The sequence below is a fragment of the Hydra vulgaris genome, chromosome 13 (genome assembly GCF_038396675.1).
Source record: "Hydra vulgaris chromosome 13, alternate assembly HydraT2T_AEP".
NCBI classification, from domain to species: domain Eukaryota; kingdom Metazoa; phylum Cnidaria; class Hydrozoa; order Anthoathecata; family Hydridae; genus Hydra; species Hydra vulgaris.
In genome coordinates this window covers 16621149-16644457 of record NC_088932.1, presented here as the reverse complement: position 1 = coordinate 16644457, position 23309 = coordinate 16621149, and the positions used below count along the sequence as shown (strand labels likewise).

Genomic DNA, 23309 nt, shown 5'->3' with positions numbered 1-23309 from the left:
AGAGCAAGGTTTGACTACAATTTAAAAAAAATCATGTAACTAAATCAAATAAGCGATGATTAAAAACATAAACAAATATTAATACACTTGCAGCTTTTCAACTTTTAAACTATAAATCTCATGTAATACATCTATGAAATTGGTGACTTTTTGCATGAAATTTATATTACTGTAAAACATTTTAATGGCTTTAAAGCAAACCAACCATTAGTTTCAACACATATTTTGAGAGGCTTTCAGTAAATGAAAATTGGTTGCTTTGGTCGTTGCTACGGAAGTTGAGTTTAAGAGTACCTTTTTTTAAAATGGAAAGTTAGGTATCATCTAAATTTTTTTTAATGAAACAAATTACATGGGCGTTTTCTACATAGCTCAATTGGCTGAAATATATATACTTTGAAATATTCAATTTTTACTTTTTTTTCACCCAAGTACTACCTTAACGGTTATCTAAGAATTATTTATTACAAATATACTATACTCCAAAATATAGAATTAATTTCTTTGATGATAACTAACTCCGATTCACAGAACTAACTCCTTTAAACAAAGGAAATTCTTAAAGGGATTGGTCGTAATAAGATAGTTTCTTTATAGTTAAAATAATCGTTAGAACAATGTGATTTGCATTAACATTACTTTAGAACATAAGAGAAATTTCTCAACAAGTAAATCGATTTCGATTCTCAAAACGTGTGCATCCCGCGGTTTTTAGTGCTCATATAACTTCTCAGGTAATCAGGTTTTTAAATATATTTTTTAAACTTTTGAAATTGCAATTTATTAAACTAATTATGATATATATATATACATATATATATATATATATATATATATATATATATATATATATATATATATATATATATATATATATATATATATATATATATATATATATATATATATATATATATATATATATATATATATATATATATATATATATATATATATAAAGGAGTTGTCCATAAATTACGCAACGCTAAATTTCACTAACAAACAAAACAAAAAAGATCAATAGTTTTCCCTCGCAGAGCATTATGTTAAATAAAAAATAAAAATAGTTAATTAAGTTTAATGAATATCGCCGCGTAAAAATGCTTCAGAAATCTTACTTCTTTTTTAAAATACAAGAAGCGTTGCGTAATTTATGGACAATCCCTAATCGAACCTCAACAGCTTTAAAAAAAACTTCTGAATGAATACTTTGACTACTTTTTGTTTATAACATCTTATTTTAATAAACTACAACTGTTAGAAAAAAGACATGTTGAAATGTTCTTGCTACAACGTAAATTCTCCTCTACATTCAAAATGCAAATACGAAACGGGTAACTGAAAGAAAAATAAAAGCAAAAATGAGTTGTTAATGTAATAGTACCAATTGGAAATGTTGTAACGATATCTGTTTCTCAACATCAACGACGATTTGATAGCACAATATTTTATAAAACGACATTGGTTACACGACATGATCACAGAATCATTAAAAGAGAAATTTTAATGACTTCCTAAATTAAAGTTTTGAAACAAGTTACTTCATCAACTTCTAGTATTCTTTATTCAAACTATATGAACATTTTTTGAGCTATTTATAAATTTTGTGTGCATAAACTTTTATAGAAGCCTAATTTTTAATACTGCTATTAGGTTCCCTAAAAACAATTCTTTTTTTCCACTTCAAACTTACTTTTTTTCATATTTTGACACTTTCCTCGCAAAGTCTTTATTAACAAATATACCAGTATCACGTAGAGTTTTTGTATTATTCTATCATCCCTTAACTCTAAAAATTAAAACAAATGTTTGTATTAAATTAGTAAACTTTAAAAACCCCTATCAAATTGCTCTTTTAAATATAATTTTAGTATTAATTTTAATTTTAAAAATTAATAAAATCTCTTTTAAATTTTTATAGCAATCATCTTTTGTATATTCTTTTACTTGATTAAAAGAGCGTTTTGCCAAGAACAATTTTCTTAGTGGATGACTTAAATTTGTTAGATGACTTACTTTTATATTTGATTATCTTTTTTTCAATGCAGATGGCTTTTTTTTGCTTTCTGACTGTTTTTTCTTCTAAGTGAATTTAATATATATTTTTTTAAATTTAATAATGGTAACACCTATAAAACAGGGAATATTAAATGGGATATCAAAAAATACCTATTAGCTTATTAAAAAACCAAGAGGTTCCATTAATGATAAATTTAAAATCATAAAGTTTACATAATTGAGTAATTTCAGACCAATATCAGATAAGTAAATATCAAATCATAAAATTTACTCAATTGAAACCATATTTTAACCGCAGGCAAGCTAAGACAATATAAGAACGAAGATATAATTAAAGAAACGCGAAATAGAAGAAAATTAAACACGTTTAATTTTATGTTATATTTTTATAATTTAAATTTCATGCAACGCTATACCCGGAAATATAAATGACGTAAGAACAGCCCAAATAGCCATTAAGTTTAATTCTAACATTAATGGAGTTATTTATTATGATCATCGTTTAAGAAGTCGTATTTAAAAATTACTGGCTCAAAAAAGATTTACATAACTGACCATAAAATATTTATTTATTTTGTTTTATCGTGATCACGTGTTCAATAGTGCATCTTTTTTTAAACCTACTTCTTCAATTAAAAAGCACCATAAATAAAAAGGCATCTTTAACATGAAAAAATTGTTAATCAAATTATTTATATCTTTATTTCTTTTAATCAGTAATTTTACATATTTATAAACGATTCTCTAAATTATATACAAACGATACATGCATGTTGAATGCCATGCGCAAAACTGGAAGAGGTAAACAAATCAAAGTGACAGAAGCAAAAGCAGTTTTTCAATATATTTTCTTATAAAACTTAAAAATAAACGTCTGCCCAAAGTAAAATTTGAATTAATATAGCTTCTACTATTGTTGAATGTCATGCACAAAACTGAATAAATTAATAGAGTTTCATTTTTCTAATACAGAAACGTTACATTACAAACATCTATGATATAACCGTTTGACATGCTTTTTTACACAACTCACATAACCCCACATCTAATATTTTTGATTGAGGACTGTTGAAGAAGGGTCTGGAGCATTTAAGATATATGTATGATAAGCATTTGAGGCACAAGATATTTGTATGCAATTCTTTGAATTATATTCAAACAACGCATGCCTTTTAAATGCCAGGCGCAAAACTGGAACTGATAAACAAACTTTTGTCTACCTCTTTCAGTTCTTTTTTCCTATTCTAGAGTTTTTGATGTTTCAATTTTTAATTTATTGGCTCACTTGTAGTGTGTTTTCTAGACAGAGCTTTTTAAAGAGACCTTATTTCTTTAAAAGATGGTTAAGTTAAGAGTTTTGAGTTTAAACAAGTTTACACCAGTACTAGAAATAATTTTTCTAATTTGTTGATAGATTTGGTTTTTGTTGTTTTAGTTTTTGTCTGATTAATCAGGTGGTTATTTCACTGTTACAACTTTATTGGCGTCATGTATTTGTAGCATCAAACATAAGCAGGCTGTTGTTGTTAAAAGTTGAATCACAAGACTCTCATATACGGATTCAAGCGGTCCGATGTTCGATTCCGGCTCAGGCTAGATAAATGACATGGGCGAGGAAGGAGGAATAAATTTTTTCACGAAATGCTTTTACGTGGTGATTGGACCGTTTGTTCTTCTCACCTTAATAACTTAAATAAAAAAACAATATTTAATTCTGCATATTTACTTATAGTTTTTTATATAATGATAACAACTAGATTTACCTAAGTAGAGTTGAGCGTTATAATATAGCGTTATATATAGAATTGAGCGTTATATAGTAAGTGTTAAGTTTATAAATGTAAGTTTTTGTATGAGACAAATGAGTAATTTATTCTTACTAAGTAATATCATAAACTCAAAGTATTAAAAAAATAAATACCAACTTCTATATGAGATTTATTTTTACCCTTAACTGTTTTACAACTATTTAGTTGTTTTTTTTTTAAATTAAATAAAACCATACCATCTCATCGTTGTCCGCTGTTTACCAGCTAGCCAAGAGAAAATTTATTTTTTTGAGTAAAGATCCTAGTTTGTCTACATAAAAGGATGTATGGAGTAGAAGAAGGGTATAATGTTGTCTTTGCATACATATGCCATCCTATATACACAGTAGCCCTGAGTAAGGCTGGCGTGCATGTCAGACAGCCTCTATTTTTAGTTCACAAAAAATAGGTTTTAGGTTTTGTTTCCAGTATTACTCATCTCGGGTAGGATTCGCTTTTTTCGGACTCATTAAAGAAAGGAGCCTCAAACTATCTGCTCTAAGTAAAGTTAATTTTAATTTGATTTGTCATTAAAACAATTTTTTTTTAAATAAAAATTAAACTATGATTTGACTCCGATTAGATAATATTCCTTCGATGTGGAATCGTCCGTTTTAACTTTAATACGTTTGTAAATTAACTTTATTAAACCAAATATTTGTGAAAAAGAATGGAGGTATTGGGGTATTTCAAAAGCGCACTTACTTTTCGGGAGTGGTGGGGCTTAAAAATACTCATAAAAATAGGGGCTCAAATCTCTAAATTTTTGGCGTATGTACTTTCTGGATGACACCTTATTGATTTCTGCTAAAACCTTACTTTTTTTTTTTTAACAAAAGCATTGAATTTCACAAATTTAAATTACAGAGAAATTTCGAATTAACTGAAAGTTATATTGCTTTTATTGTTTTGAAAAATTTTCCGTTGGGAAAAAGGGGGTTGATTTTGTAATAGATAATGCGTATTTAAAGGGGAGAGGACTCTTAAATTAGTGTTTTTATTGCTTCCGTACTTTATAGATTTCCCCTAATTGTGCTAACTTTTTAAAAACGGAAAAGATAGATATTCAACGTTTTGTTTTGCATTCTCCAAGTAAAGTAAATTTAAACATTATTTATCCGTGGAGGTTAAAAGAGAAGATGTTGTTATAGCTCTGAATGCAAGTTTAGCAATAGAGGACAAAACAATTTTCTTTATAAAGAGCTCATTTTTCAAAATAGAAAAACGTTTAAAAGATTCAGGTGATGTTAAAAGAAAGGCAGGATCCGAAAGAAATTTAATATTTACAATAAAAAAACTGGTCAATATTATCCAAGCCCTCATTAGGAGGAACCTAATTAGGTCCATAAGAAGAATGGCCAAAAAGCTCAGTTTAAGTAATTTTACAGTTAGAAAGATTTTTAAAAACACCTTTGGTAGAACATTGGCTTAAAAAGATTTCTTTTTTCTAACTGCTTGAGAACAAAGTCTGAGGCTTGAACGTTCAAAAAAAATATTTATTGAAGTTGAAAAAAAAGTTGCCTGCTCTTCTTTTCAAAGATCATAAATATTTCACAGTAGATCACGCTAGAAAACGCCAAAATTACAGGTACGTAAATACAGCCGTGGTAGTTGATGTTTATAAGCACATCAGAATTATTTCTTGTTTAGCCTTGTTACATCTAATGGACTTAAAATCTCACCTGCCTTTTTGAAAAAAGAGTTCAAAATTGGAAGCAAAAAAGTACTTAGAAAAAGCCTGAAACTTCAAGTTCAACCCTGGGTCCAAACAAACTTAACGAACTTGTCAAACGTCTATGTTTTATGTTCAAGATAGAGCACCGTGTCACACAGCAAATGCGTTGCAGAAATGGTTGTCCGAGAATATGAATTTATGGTCAAATGAGATCTGGTTACCGAGCTCACCAGACCTTAATCTTCTAGACTAATCTATATGTTCAAGCAAACACCTGATGCCCATAAAAAGAAAATGCCAACACAGCAAATTGAAGTTTTAAAAGAAAACATTGGTGATTCCAGTACTTACATATGGTGTTGAACTTTGTGATAATAAAGACTTTAATTGAACTTTGTGATTATGAAGACTTTTTTCCGCAATGCGCACGAAAGTAAGCAGACGTGTTTTTTTACGGCTGAAAAAAGTTTAAACTTTTAGTAAATTTTTACAATAACTTATATTTATTTACAAAAAAAAATAAATATTAACAACAGGAAAGTTTGATAAATATGGCAGTTACAATTCTGAAATTTAAAAAATGCTAAAAAATGCTTCTAGAATATAAAGAAGAAACTCAGGAAATAAACTTCAGTATATAAAAATAAGAAGGCGTTTATATTTAAACAGCAAGAACAAATTGTTATCGACATTTCAAGTGCAAACACCAAGGTATTCATTGAAAGGCTAGAATAAGTTGAACAAAAAGTTAATGATAATTTAAAGGAAGTAAAGTTATTAGTTAATAATGAAGAAGATGTTAAGTTGAAAAAAAAATTGCCAGTACCAACGATTGAGAAAATGAAAAATCAAGAAAAGAAACAACATTTGGTGAAAATATTAAGGAAAAGCTCATAATATCTGAAAATAGATCCAGTAGAAAAAATCTGAGAACTGATGGGTTGTTGGAACTGAAAAAGAAAGCTGAAATAAAACAGAAGAAAAAATTCAATCGCTTTTTGCAAATAAACTAGGATTAACTGGAATTAATGTAGAGCGGGCTCATCGAACAGGATTAAAAAGAAATGGACGCTCTAGAACAATTGTTATTACTTTGCTGAGGTATAAAGACAAAATAAAAATTCTAAAAGAATCATATAAGCTTAAAGGAACTAACGTGTATTTAAACGAAGACTTTTTCCGTGAAACTGTGGATAAAAGAAAAAAGTTATCGTCGGAAGTGAAAAAACGGCGATCTAGTGGTGGTGATCCGGTGCAACATCCAATGGTGAAAATGTTTATTTTAGGCATGATAGAGAAAATACGAAACTTTTAACAAATGACTTTGATCCTGACGTGAATTATTTTAATAACTTTTCAATAGATATTGTTTATTTTAATATAAGTGATGCGTGAAGCTATTTAAACTCTTCATTATTTCATTTTTCATTATTAAATTTGAACATCAGGAGTATGAGTAAAAATTTTGAATCCCTAAAAATAACCTTGAAAAACTTAAATTACAATTTTAGTGTAATCTGTCTAACGGAAACTTGGTGTCAAAATGGCGATGAGTTAAATTCTAGTTTTTTTTTTTACCATTTTTGGTGGGGGAGTGTGTATTTTTATTCTTAATTCTTTTACTTTTAGAAAATTACTAAATCTCAGTGTCAATAACGCTAATTGTGAGTCGTTAACAATTAAAATTCTTAATCAGAAAACCAAAAATGTTTTTATAACTTCTCTTTACAGACCACCTAATGGTAATTTTGAAGCATTTGAAAAACACTTAAAAAAACATATTGTCGAAAGTCATTAAAAAACACATTTACTTAATTTGTGATTTTAACATAGATATTCAAAAATGAATAATGATTCCTACGCTTAACGGTTTGTAAATATTCTACTTAAGAACAGTTTTATACCTGTAATTAACAAACCAATGCGTGTAACACGCAATTCTTCTTCAATTATTGATAACATTATCACTAATATTGCCATGACTTGCCAAATCAAAAGTGGAATATTAAAAACTGATATCAGCGATCATTTTTCAAATTTTCTTATAAATTACTTTTTACTTCCTGAATCTAAAAATTTTTTTGCAACATATGTAAGACAAATAAACAACCAATCTATTATAAATTTTACGAGAGTTATTAACAGAAATTGATTGGAATCTTTTAACTGAGTGCAATGATACTTAAAATGCATACAACTTGATTTTAAGGTTGTTTTCTAAACAATACGAAAGATCCTTTTCAAAAATTAAAAAAACCAATAATTTCAAAAAATGTAATAATCCAGCGGGTGACAAATGTTCTTGAAAAATTTTAAAAAATAAAACTTATAACAATGAAATTAAATACAAAAAGTATAAAAATTGTTTTGAAAGATTAAAAAAGCAAATAAAAAAAAATTAAAATCCAAGCTTCTTAGAACATTCAATAGGAAATAGTAAAAATACATGGGAAGTAATTCAAGAAATTACAGGGAAAAAACAATTACAAAAAAACACCGCTATGTTAAATAGATAAAAGCTATACTTGAACAAACTAATATTTTATAAGAAAGAAATAGCTGAAAACTTCAACAAATTTTTTATAAACAGGAAAAAAATTAGCACTAGATATAACTCCTGGAAATAAAGCATTCCAATCCTATTTAAAAAAAACTCACAATGTAATGGACGAGTCAGAACTGTCTCTAATTGAACTTTTGGCAAATATAATATAAAAAAATAAATAAAAGTGCCGGGTTTGACGATATTAATGTTAATGTTTTAAAAGCTGTTTTTGATGTTTTGATATTACCTCTTTTGTTTATCTTCAATCTTTCTATAACAACTGGTATTTTTCCTTGTCAATTAAAAATAGCAAGAGTAGTCCCTGTATACAAAAATGGCGACGATTCTATACTATCTAACTACAGACCTATATCTATTCTTTCTTGTTTTTCAAAGTTGCTTGAGCGTATTTTGTATAACAGACTATATAGTTATCTTGAAAGGCATAATATCTTATTCAGCAAACAGTTTGGTTTACGGAAAGGGAACTCAACACATCATTGATTTTGCCAGTCAAATTCTGGATGGGTTTGCTAAAAAAAAGTTATACTCTCGGCTTGTTCATCAACTTGTCAAAAGTTTTTGACACTGTTGATCATGAAATTCTATTGTACAAACTAGAAACATAAGGAGTAATAAATAGCAATTTAATGACTGGTTTAAATCAAACAAACTCTCTTTGGATATTAGTAAAACTAAGTATATTTTATTTCATCATCAATCTAAGTCCAATGACTTGTCTTTGCACCTTCCTCAGCTAATGATAAATAACAATTTATTAAACAGAGTTTCATCATTTAGAATCTTAGGAATAATATTTGATGAGTATCTTAATTGGAAAAATTATATTACGGTAATTGTAAAATGACATGCTTCCAAAATCGTTTAATAACCGATTTCTAAAAATTATTCATAAATACTTAACGAGGTGCTCTATCCATAATTTTAATTCATCTAAGTTAACTCTTGAAACATCTGATTTCTCAATTTCAAATAGAGGACCTCGTCTGTTGAACATAGTTCTTAATGAAAATATGAAAAGTATAACTTCAATAGATTGTTTTAAAAATATAGGTAAACAGTATTTACTTGAATTAACAACAAAAACATATTTTTGTATATTTAAGTAAAAAAAAAAAAATCTTGTAATATTTCTTACTGTATCTATTTATTTAATTTTGGCAATTTATCGTATTCTTGTTGTAATTATTAACTTGTTTTATATAACGAGAATTTGTAAATTTATGTAATGAGAATTTTGTAAAAAGTATTTTATGCTTACGATAGGGACTTGATGACAAGACTACTGTCTTATACTTGCTCCCGTCGTTATTAATTTCTAATTAAATTTTATTGATAAAAATTGTAAAACAAGAACAATGTAAAATGTTTATAAACGACGAATAAAGAATGGCTGGAAAAAAAAACAACGTATTAATGCAAAAGCTAGATGAAGTAGGAAGGAATGCACTTAATTTACTCTTTAAAGTTTCTAAACGCAGCAAAAATTATATTCATTCTTTGTTTTACATCCAAGGTGTATTAACAATCGTACAGCAAAACATATAAAATAAATTAACTTACTTATATAATTATATTATTTATATTATTATATATAATTATATTATATTATTTATATAATTATATATATATTAACATATATGTATAAACTATTGAAGAATCATTTAACAACATTACTTTATTTAAATAATAAGTAATAACACTTTTTTGTATAACAGTTTAATGAATGCTTTCGAGTCTATTCCGTTAGCGCACATTCCGAAACGCTCCTTCCGTAAGGAACTGTTTCGCAAGTATTCTTTCGAAATGATTTATTTCGCAATTTTTTTTTCGTAAATGGTTTTACGGAATTATTATTATTTATTTTTTTCGTATAATGCATTACGGAAGGTGAATTTGCGCAAGTACAACTTCCGCAATAGCAACTTGAAATATGGAAGATAAAAAATGCGAAATTTTAGTAAGTTTTTGTTTACGGCGAACAACCCTAGTATAAATGATATATTTTTTCAAATGAGTTAACTAAAATGGGTACCATTTCATTATCTACTTTAAACATAAATATAAGAATATAATATAAATTAAGTTGAAATACGTTAAGTATTTTGAGTTTATTAAAAAGAAATTTAGTGAGCGAGAAGCGATCCATATTTTCATTAATTCTTACAGCGTGTTTTTGTTTAATTAAAAGCTTTTTATTTTTAGATACATTAGTGCTGCACCAAGCAACGTTAGCGTAATTTAGATAGCAATGAATAAAAGAAAAATAAATAAATTTAAAACAAGTTTGGATTAACAACTGTTTGGCTTTATATGAGAGGCTTATATTTTTTGAGATTTTATTATGGATTATACGTATGTGTTTTTTCCACGTTACATTTTCATCTAAAACTACAACTAGAAACAACAAAGAACGCTCTCTTTTGAGATAAGAGTTATTACCCAGACGGCACATCTGGTTTTAATCTCGGAATTAAGGTGGTAGACTGCTAAAAAACATTGAAAAAAGTAGTTTTTCAAAAGTTGATTAGTTAAAAACTTTAACTATTGCTGTTTTTAAAAACATACATACTATTTTACAAAAAAACATAAAAAGGCCTAAAAAAACAGTTTAAACTTAGTAGGGTGATTTTGCTTCCCCTAGCAACGCTCATAGCAACGTCAAAATAAGGCAATTTTAACTAAATTTTACAAAATCTAAGCACTCAAACCAAGAGCTACTTCTTTGTTTTTTGTTTTTCTATGTTTAAATGACATGGTGTGAAAGAACAACGTTGTTGAATTGGTTTATTACTATATATTAACTCGATAAAAGTGCATACTATCAACATGGGTTCTGCAGAAAGAAGAAATAAGTCTAAAAGCAAAAAACGTAAATGTTATAGATTACTTGCGAATAAAATTCACTTGACTTCTGAATATACTACTTCAAGTTCAAATAATACATCAAATAATACATCTCTAACAAATACTTCTTCAAGCAAATCAGCATCTGCTGAAAAGTTAAATTTACCTACTTCTGATACTCCAAGCATTAGTCAAGATAGTAATCCTGAATGTTACATTATATTTAATTCTGATGTCTTGAGTTCAGTTTTAAATCTTGTTGGTTCTTGTCCAAAATGCCAATCTTTAATAAAATTGAATAATGATTTATCAAGAAAGAAAGGATTTTCACATCAACTTGTTTTGTCTTGCACTGCAAAAAAATGTCAATGGCAAAATGAGTTTTTTACCTCAAAAAAAATTGAAAAAAACAGTGATAATGAAACACAAGGCATGAAATCGTTTGACATTAATATCAGAATGTGTGTAGCTTTCAGAGAAATTGGAAAAGGTTATGCTGCAATGGAAAGTTTTTGTAACATAATAAACAGTCCACCACCAATGCAAAAAAAAACATACAATAACATTGTCTATAAATTGCATTTGTCTTATATCAAAGTTGCCCAAGATTCAATGAAGCGAGCAGCTGCACAAGCACAACGTACAAGTGAGTCTACTATTGGTGACCCTGATATAAAAAATGTTACTGCAAGTGTTGATGGAACGTGGCAGCGACGCGGTTTTTCCTCGCTGAACGGTGTTGTTACAGCTATTAGTAATGGGAAGTGTGTTGACACTCAAATTCTCATAAAGGATTGTAAAAGTTGCCAATATTGGCAGAGAAACAAAGATATACCGGGATACAATGACTGGGTAGAATCACATATTTGCCCAATTAATCACAAAGGTAGTGCAGGTGCAATGGAAGCTATTGGGGCATTGCAAATATTTAAACGATCAACTGTTTTTAACAAACTGCGTTATACAAAATACTGTGGTGATGGTGACAGTAAGTCTTACCAAAATATAGAAAGTAATAATGTTTACCCAGGGTATAAAATTGAAAAAAGTGAATGTGTCAGTCATGTTCAAAAAAGAGTTGGGTCTCGTTTACGCTCTCTTAAAGTATTGTACAAGGGAATAGTTTTAAAAGATGGTAAAAGACTTACTGGAAAAGGAAGGATGACAGATAAAGTCATTAATACATTGCAAAACTATTATGGAATGAGTATACGACAAAACAAAGGGAATTTGTATGACATGAAAAAATCCATAGCAGGACTAATTCATCACTGTTCTGAAAGCAGCATCGATGAAGAACGCCATAAGTATTGTCCTCGTACTAGCGATTCGTGGTGTAAATATCAAAGGGACAAGATTAATCAAACTTTGACTTATAAAAACAGTATAAACATTCCAGAAGCTGTTTGTGAAATTATAAAACCTATTTTTTCACACAAAGATCTTGGTGCAAACAAGTTATTAAAAAGATGTCTTGATGGAGAAACACAGAATGCAAATGAATCGCTCAATAATGTAATTTGGACAAAATGCCCAAAAAATGTGTACGTGGGTAGGTCAACACTTGAAATTAGTGTTGCATCTGCTGTCATACAGTTTAATGATGGTAAAACTGGTATGATAGATGTTCTTCACAGTTTAGGAATTTTACCAGGACATTTTACTAAAAACGGTTTTCAAAATAGTGATGTGCTACGTGAAAAGCTTATGGACATAAAATCATCTGAAAAGTTTAAAAAACAAAGAAAAAGGCTTAGAGCAACAAGGAAGGGGTTTGATGATAAGCACAATGATGAAGAAGGAACATTATATGAAAAGGGGGGGGGGGGGTGTAACCTGTTTTCAAGTGTTAATAAATGTGTATTTTCAAAATATAAAGTTTTATTTGCATTTTTCTCTGTTGTAAAGTTTTTCATATTCTGGATAAGATTGCGGGAGCTGTATTTGTCCAATTGGTTTGAAATTTTGTACAGATGTTCATTTTTATGAGCTTTATGTCCTGAGATAAAGAAATTTTGGATAAAAATTAAAATTAAATTTTTTGGGCTGTTTTGGGGTCAGGAATTTGGCCTAAATTTAGACGCATAGAAAAAGCTTATGGTGCATCGAAATTGAAAAAGATTCAAATTTTTTGTTTATCTCAGGACATTTATCTACTTAAAAGGTACACAACTGTAAAATTTTGAGACTTGATATATTTTGCTTTTTGAGATATCTTTTCCAAGAACTTTGCACTTTTTAGGCCTAAAAACACTTAAATTTGCCCAAAAATTAGAAATCCTATTTATCGTATAGAATCCTATTTATCGTGTTTAAAATGAGAAAATCATTTGGAATAATGTCAGATTTTAAAATTTTTTTTTTAGCAGTCTACCACCTTAAAACCCGTATAAACACGTGTTTGTTACGATCCAGGCATAAACCAAAAACACGTGGATTTCACGGGAAGTTTAACTGGAGTTTTACACGTGTTTTCTATGGTTTCAAACACGAGTTTTTTATGTTATGAGGTTTTAAACTCGTGTTTTATGAGGTTTTAAATTCGTGTTTTCTATAGTCTAAAACGGACTTATGGCATTTAATAAAGTTTCCAAACGGAAACTTTATTTAATGCCATAAGTTAGTTCAGGCATAAGTTTTCCAAATTTATGCCTGAACTAGCAGCTGTTCAGCACGGTTTAATGATAAACCAAAAATACGTAGGTTTTGTTAGACACGTTTATAGCTTTAAACCGTTTAAACCTTTTTTTATATATACTACATTATATTTACGACATTTTTGTTGTTTTTTTTTTTTTTTTAAGGTAAATTATTTTACAATAATACTACAAAGAAAAAATAAACAAAGAAATAAAAAACCAAATCATTAAAAATAAGCTAATAAAAGACGTTTGGCACATGGTTACCATACATAATATTTAATTTCGATTGATCGCCTCTTCCGTCATTATAAAATCTAAAATCGTATAACAATACGCTTTCGCATTTTTACATACAATTCCAGTAGCATCAAATATTCTTTTTAATTTTTCTTAAAAATCGGGTCTCGAACTTTACTAATTCCTCAATTGAGGTAACCTGTTCAAATTTAATTTCATTCAAATCTTTATCTAAAAACTATTGTAGTAGCCCAAATTTCTTTTTATGTAATGGTGTGACACAATCATTTTACGCTAAAATATGGCATCATCCATGGGAGAAGTTTCGTTTGTCTGATTTTTTGGTCGATCTGTATTGGTAATGGTTTTTGATGATTCGCCTTAATCTGTTTAAAAAAAAACAAGTTTTATAATAAATAACAAAATAAATGATTATCTTAGTCTATTGTTTTGTATTGTACCTAAATAAATGCACTATAAAAAATGCTGTTTGAAAAAACAAGAGTAATGATTCGATGGAAGAGTAAAATTGATTTTTTCCTTATTAATCACGCTTGTTTGTGTCTGTACATTTAAATGGAATCGACCCTTCATTGTTCTTTTCAAATTGTTTTTTAGAGCCACCTACTTCAACCTAAATAAGAGACGCCCTTTAAGAATTTATGAAACCCATTAAGAAACATAATTCATCAAATATACTATTGTACTTTTTAAATGTTATAAACTTTTAAATTAAATGCAAATAAGCTATTACTTTGGAAAGACCCAGAAGCCCGAGTATTCACAAGTATGTTCATTAGCATTTGTACCAGGATGTAAATCCTCTCTTAATTGATTTTTGCTTATAAATATAGAAATCTTTAAAGGTTGATTCGAAACCATCTCATGTAGGTTTTGTTGCTTGTTAAAGTGCAAATATCCTGTTTTAAGATAAATTAGACTAATATACATTCAAATATAGGTAATAAATATAAATATAAGTTATACATAATATTTAAAAAAACTAAATGCACACATGCCCCCTGTTCATTAATAGTCACCTACCTTAATCAACATTAATATTATTATCTTCATTAAGTTTCTGAAGTCTTCTATAAATATATTTTCTTCATCTAGATTATGTGATAACGGTAAAACTCCTAAAAGATAAAATTTGCAAAATCAAAATTTAGAAGTTAAAGATAAATAACTAGAGTTTAAATACAAGTATTTTCATTAACAGTTGTACCACGATTAATATTTTTTCTCATTGTCTTTTTCGTTGAACATGTGAAAAACTTAGTAGTTGACTTTTAGTAGAATTAGTTAGATTATTTTAGTAGATTATAAGTAAGTAGAAGACTTATAGTAGAATCTTTTCAATTTATGTTTTGTTGCTTATTAAAACCCACATATTCTGGTTTAAAAATGTTATATATATATATATATATATATATATATATATATATATATATATATATATATATATATATATATATATATATATATATATATATATACATACACACAAACAAAACAAAAAAAGTTCAATATGTGCTAATGCATATCACTAGCCATAGTCTGCTTGATAATAGACCCTTAACTTTATCAGCAAAAAAAATATCATTTCTGCAATCAGATAGACTATGCAAGAAATTTGCTTGCTGGCTTCGACTTATGCCATATTTTTTATACTGCTGACTCATTTTTGTATCTTCTCAAACAATTAAAAATTTATTTAACATTTACATAATAATTTTCAAATATAAACAATTGATTTACAGATAAGTAAAGTTACTTACGGACAGTATTTTGCAACAAAGTATTACTAGATTTTGCTTTCAATATAGGTAGAGAAAGTTTGTTCGATGAAGCATAGGTAGTATATTGGTGCAGCCTCGCAGCTTGAAGACAAATTTAAAAATTCAGGAAATAAATTTCCAGCTAATGCTTATCAATATTTTTTCATATATTCTTTCTACTATGCTGAACTTGTTCTTTTCATTTTTGTTAAATAATTATTATTATTAGGATATCCTATAGCATTTAGTACACACACATTTATATAGGAACAACACTAGTATTTTTCAAACTTAACAATAATAACAATAGTAATAGTAATAAAAATAATACTGTTAACACAAAAAATGTATTATATATATATACATATATATATATATATATATATATATATATATATATATATATATATATATATATATATATTTTTCGCAGAAATAAACACACATATACAGATACAAATACACACAAATATACATATGCCGAAATAAACACACTTATGTGTGTATATGTGTATATATTACGTATACATAACATATACATTTATTTATAAGTGTGTATGTATGTATGTATGTATATATGTATATATATTTATATATTTATATATATATATGTATATATTTATATATATATATATATATATATATATTATATATATATATATATATATATATATATATATTTATACATACATACATAATATATAGACTTATAGATACACACATATATACATATGAATACATAAATAAACACATACATATTTTATATATGTATTATACATACATATATAAAATATACATTGTATAAATTATATAGATACACAAGTGTGTATGTATATAGATACACGTGTGCATATATATGTGTGTATATATATATATATATATATATATATATATATATATAAATATATATATATATATAAATATATATATATATATATATAAATATATATATATATATATATATGTATATAAATATATATATATATGTATATATATATATATATGTATATATATATATATATATATATATATATGTGTGTGTGCATATATATATATATATATATATATATATGTATATATTTATATGTATATATGAAGACCTCAGTGGAAAAACCGGCGTTGTCACATTTAAAAAGTATTGAGAAAGTATTTGTTGATCATTAATAAATGTCTTTATTTAAAGCAAAGAAAAAAAAAATTTTGTATAAAAAATTACAAAATGTTTTGTTTTGAATAAATTTTAAATAAAATAACTATAATATAAGTTTTTTTAAATTCTTAGTTTCATTTGCTTAAAGTAAAGACTTTTATTAATGATCAATAAATAGTTTCTTAATACTTTTTAAATGTGACAACGCCGGTTTTTCCACTGAGGTCTCCATATATATATATATATATATATATATATATATATATATATATATATATATATATATATATATATATATATATATATATATATATATATATATATATATATATATATATATATATATATATATATATATATATATATATAAGGTTTTATTTTTGAAAATTTGATAATTTCCTTTGTTATCCAAGGGCTTCAAAGGTTTTGTTCTTTTAATAATTTTGTAACTTTGGGAAATGCTTTATTATAATATTTAAGAAACTTAGCTAAAAAGATATCATAGGCTTTATTAGCATTTAAATTTAATGGAGTTTCGTCCCATTTTTTAAATGATATGATGTCATGAAAAGATTTAATGGAGGTATCGTTTATTAGTCGTTTTATCACTTTCCTTTTGTGAGAATAAGACTTATTACATTTATTTGAAATAATAAAAATCGGAAAGTGATCCAAAATATCCGTTTTAAATATTCCTGTTTTTATTTTTGATGTAAGAAATTCATTGGTAAAAATTGGATCTATTGATGTTGCATTAGTCTTAGTTACACGCGTGGGTTTATTGATTAATGGTATGTAACCAGATTGAAAAAAGAGATTGAGGAAATTATTAATGTGCTTATTAACGTCATAGTCAAAAATGTTGAGGTTAATGTCTCCGATAAAGTACACACTTTTATTTAAACTGACTTGAAGATTGTTTTTTTTTTAAGTTATTTTTTTAATGTGATTTTTAAATGCATTAATTTTTTCTGTAGGCGGTCTATATAATACATGCACAATAATAATTCTTGAGTTTTACTAACGATTTCCACGCATAATGGTTCGTAGTCATTAGTGGTTGAGCTTAAATTTTGTATAAATTTGTATGATAATGAGTTAATATTAAATATGCAGAAACCCGCACCTTCCTTGCCCCAACCTCTACCTTGGTGTACCACATTGTAATTAGGTATTTGGAAATTTGAATTTAAATCATGACACTATATTTCGTTAAAGCAAATAATATTAAAACTAATTTTGATTTTATATAAAAACTGTTTTAATGATTTAAAATTTTTTTGAATACTCCTAATATTAATATGGAGAATTGAAAATGAGTTATCGTCCATTCTTTCCGTGATATTTTTTGAGTTTGAGTTATTATATAATGGGCTAATATGTTTTTTTACTTCATCGTTATTATAAAAATTAATATCAGGATCCGAACTTTGATTTAAAAGTGTTGAGTTTTTAATTTCAAACGTTTTAAACTCAAAATCGGATCTGTCAGTTTCGTCAGTCATTTTAAATAAGAGTAATTTTAATAACAGATAAAATAAAGTAATTCAAAAATTTGATTTTTTTAAATCCTTTACAATTAATTTATCATATATAACAATACAATACTTACCGTTGTTCCTCAGTTTATTTTCAAGAATATCTATTATTTTTATTTCCGAATCATCCCAACTTTTCGACTCGTTTTCAGTAATTCCCTCGAATCTTAAGTTATTTCTTCTTTGCCGATCTTTGAGTTGTCGTATTTTTGTTTTGTCTTCGCTTGCTAAACTAGATTTTAAATAGATTTTTTTCTCTAGTTCACTAACCTTTCGTGAACAATCTTGATAAAACGATAAACTTTCTTCAATGTCCTTTTGTACTTTTTCGTAATTTAGCAACTGACTGATTGACTTTACTTGATCAGCTTTTCTCTTTTCATTTTCTTTTTTAAAGATTCGCCAGTGGCTTTAATTAATATCCTTTAGTAACTTGTCGATTCGATTATTAGTAATTTTCAAGTTACCACTTATCAATTTCAAAATATCCTTTAGCTGTTTCAGAAACATCTTTTTAAAAATTTGCTTTACTAACTGTATTGAGATTTTGGAATCTTTAAATTTATCCATTAATTGACTAATTGCGATGAAAAAAGAAATAAAAATAATTTTTTTTTTAATCTTTAAATTAACTAAAATTAACTTTATATTAACTAAAAAGTTAATTAAAAAACATAAAAAGTTTTTCTTTTGTTCCATTTTTTTTTTTTTTTCACGCAAGAAAAACATGTCCGTTCACTTCGGTGTCATTCGCAAGAAAAAAAAGACTTTTACTTATGTATACTTGTAAAATATACTTCAAACAAGCTTCTCAGACGAAATTCAACTAAAACTACGTTGAAATATTGGTTTATATATATTTGTATATAATTATACAAGCATGTTTTTATAAACAAAGAATTTTTTTAATTTTTGTTGGTTGCAACTTGCCCACGTAACATTGCATAAGTAATGTAACAATGAATTAAGCAGAAGTATATAAGCTTTAGACTTTGTGAATTTATGTATAGGCGAATTCGATATAAAATACTAGCTTATACATAATAGTTAACTTATTATAATGTTTTCTCAACATCAATTTTAGTTATTTATATAATTATTGGAACGATTTAATTTTAACTTTTATATTCAACTATAAAAGCAGGTCAAACAACACGCGTGAATGGGTAGAGAAATGGAAACGTAACAGAGCTTATTGGTTGCTACAACTCCGTAATTGCATCCGACTTGGAAGTTGTAAGACACCATCAACAAGAGGGCTCCAGAATGAGTGCCCATTACCTCTCTCCGTCGTCTCAAAATTAATTCGTCTGAGTTCATAAAAGAATGTGGTATGTCAACCGAAGTGCAATTGTTGGAGAAATCCAGGATAGTTTCTACTATGCATCTCACACTGACCAGATAACCTTTGCTATTCGTATTCTCTTCCCTGAATGAGAAACTAATTGCTGGTAAATCAAAGAACGATTCGTATGTTTTGAAGCTTTTGAGATGAAGAAAGGAGTCGATAAAGCCAAGCTTATTATTGATGTTGAAAGTTCCTTAAAAACAGATAAATAACAGAAGAGGGAAGATCTTGCTAAAAATGTTTTTTAAAAAAGAAAATGAAAATAATAGTCCCAATATTGACTTTTTGTAATTATATCTTTTAGAATGGTTTTACCTTTTAACATGTGTTTATATATTATGTCTTATAATTTTTATTTAAGGAATTGAAGCAACTCTTAGCTATGTTTTAACAAATATAAGTTTGTTAGATCTTTTTTTCTGTTTAATGTATTATAAATTTCTCCTCAACTTTGCTATTATATGTTTTACTATATATTTGATAATGATTTTAAATGAAAAATGTTTTTATTAAGTAATAGAATTAGAATAATACTTTTAATTTGCAATGAGTGATATCTTTTAAACTTTCTAATAAGCTATTTAAAGCTATATATTTATTTAAATTATTCACATAAAATAATAGAAAAAAGTTCAGGAAATAAAAGATATTTTCAAAATAAATAACTTTTTGACATGCCTTTCACTTTTAATGTTTACTATAAGATGCAAATAGGAACTTTGGAAACATTAAATACAAACACGAACATTTAAGCTAAAGTATTTTCCTCGTTGAGCAAATCAAACAATTAGGAATGAAGGATGTAGGAGATGTTTTTTAAAAATGTTTGAAACAACATCTCCTTTAATCTTCAAAATTCAAAGATAATAATTTTACTATGAATAGTTAGATATTCTAAGAGGAGCAATTTTAATAAGATTTATTGAAAAATTTCGAATATTTTGTTTGGAACTTGTTATAATAGAAATTTTACTTTTTGAGTTTTTATCGCCCTTAAAAGTTACATGTTTTACAGCTCTTTCCTTAAGTACATCTTGTACACGGCAAGTTTTTTTAAATACCTTCAATTTTACGTTGTTTTTTTTACACAAGAATGTTAGGAAAGTAAATCCAATGAAGAGGGAAAGATCATGAAACAGTCAGAAGCAACTTAAAAACTTTCCTGTTACACGTTTTCTTTTTTATCAAGTCTTTCTAATTTGGTTGTAACTTTTTTCCAGTGAGCGAACCCAGGTTTCGGTTTTTCAAAATATCCTTCCCCGATTATTTGTTATATATAGAATATCAAATTCTTTTTTTATAGTTTATAATTATAACAAATATAAATAATATTAAAACCCAGATAGCAAGCTTATATTGGCCCGACATAACTTTTAACACAGGCAAATTTATTCCCTAGGACCAACATGTAGTCAACATTTTTTAGACGTAATATTTCAATTCTACAAATCGGTTTTTTGCAAATATTGTATTACGTTGGGCCAAGATTGAGCCGATGTTTTTTTCAGCGTAATATTTCGAAATATTAGTTAACTATGGTTTTTGTTTTGTTATCAACTATTTTTTCCTATTCTGTGAGCTCTTTATTCATATTACTTAATGAAAGATTGTTTTCAAATAAACTTATTACTTTTTTTTAAGTTTTATTCCAATTTTCGTTTATCTTGTCATTCCGAAGATTATTTCTTCTAAGCATATCCTCCAGCTGCCTTAACTTTATACTTTCTCCTTCACTAATGCTGCTTTACTGTTAAACTTTCTTTGATATCTTTATTATCTTTTTCTTAGATATTCATTCGTTCACATATTATTTTAAATTTGGTTTTTAACTTTCCATTTTCGTACAATTTGCACTTTTCTTTTAAATTATTTGCTTCTTTCAATAATAAGTCAAATATGTCATTTGTTAGCTTAGGTTTCCAGATAAAAGTGTTTTTGATGCCATTCTTTTGTTTTCGAAACATTTCTTGAAAGATTTAACGAACCATATTCGCGATAACTGATTCATCTGCTTCGATATAATGGTTTTAAGAAAAAATTGACGTTTTTTTCTTGAAACCATTATTATCATTTTTAACTTATGCGGTAGTGGTGTAGTGGTAAGAGCGCTCGCTTTGTAAGCGAGAGGTTCGGAGTTCGACTCCCACCACGTCCCTGGAAGTACCGCGCTCAACTTAGTTTCTCCGCGCAGCGGCCTTGCTCGGTTGCAAGGCTCGTGTTTCGGAGTTAAAGAGTTGAGAGAGGGTTGCACCACGAATAACAACTAAAAAATAAAAATAATAAAAACACAAAAAAATGAGTAGCCTCCTCGACTGTAGTGGCCCCCTCGGGCCTTGGGGAGGTGAATAATCTAAAAAAAAAAAAAAAAAAAAACTATTGTAAATTTACTGATTTAAAATATAATATACTTTTCACTTTTATTTTTATTTTATTTTTATTTTTACCAGTATTTTATCCTATAAATAATCAATGGCAGATTGATGTTTAGTGTCTTGGGGAGGGGGCAAAGGAATGAATAGGGGTTGGTGCAACATTAAGCCCTAAAATTTTCTCATTTTGAATACCGCTCTTTAAACAAACATATATTTTGTTGATATTTTTATGTGCTTTTTAAGATAACTGTTATGTACATGACGATACCATGTTTTCCGTGAAATCTGTACAAAGAAAAGTTATAAGTTTGTGATTAAATCAACACAAAGTTCGGATGAGAAGACAAACATCATAAATAGCTACAATAAATTTTTGACTTTATGCCCAAAAATGCGAAATTTAAAAATTTGGAAGACTAACTCTCAAGAACTATAGAAATCTTCCAAAGGGTGCAAAAATCAACGCAGTATACACATTTTGATGATAATAGGGGAGGATGGGGTAAGATGACGAATGGGGCAAGATAACAACCTACCATTATCTTCAAAATTCAACTAAATATGAAAGCTTACTGTAACTGAGAGCGTTGTATATTATATCTACTAGATTTATTTATGTTTTCTTTATAAATATTATTTTCTGGATGAAAGATTAGTATTAAATAAGGTTTTTCCTATATTAGTAAAAAAAAAAAATTCACTTGCATTTGATTTTTTTCATCATTACATCACCAGCTAAAGGTAAGCGAGAATTTTTGGTTTAACTTGTTCAATTTGGAAGCCAAACGAGTAGTATTAAGCTATGATAACTTATTTATGTATAGTTCTGAATCACCTTTGAAGATTGTGTAGTCTAGGGGCAATACGAACGGGGTAAGATAACTCGTTCGTCGTTTTGCCGAAGTACATGTTTTACTATAAACTGTATGAACACTGCCTCTAGTTTTGTTTAACTTAAATCTTGTTGCCTAGATGTGTTTAACTTATAACAATAAACACAATTATAATAAATAACTTAGAATAATAATTAAAGTTACTTTAAAGTTATGCGTATATCTGTTTGTAAAATAAGCATAGCTAATATGATTATGGTTAATAACTATACTTTATGGTTATATTTAATCTGTTTTATACATACCTATACATACATATATATATATATATATATATATATATATATATATATATATATATATATATATATATATATATATATATATATATATATATATATGTATGTATGTATATATATATACACATACATATATATATATATATATATATATATATATATATATATATATATGTATATATATATATATATAT

General features: G+C 26.9%; 1 long non-coding RNA gene across 1 annotated transcript; it reads right to left on the bottom strand.

Annotated features, from left to right (window-relative positions):
- Nucleotides 1-14554: 14554 nt before the first annotated feature.
- On the bottom strand, nt 14555-15620 carry LOC136089506 (uncharacterized). Its single transcript, XR_010643116.1, has 3 exons — nt 15576-15620; nt 14839-14933; nt 14555-14714 (listed from the first exon to the last, which is right to left on the bottom strand). It is a non-coding gene; the product is annotated as an uncharacterized LOC136089506 (long non-coding RNA).
- Nucleotides 15621-23309: the final 7689 nt, after the last annotated feature.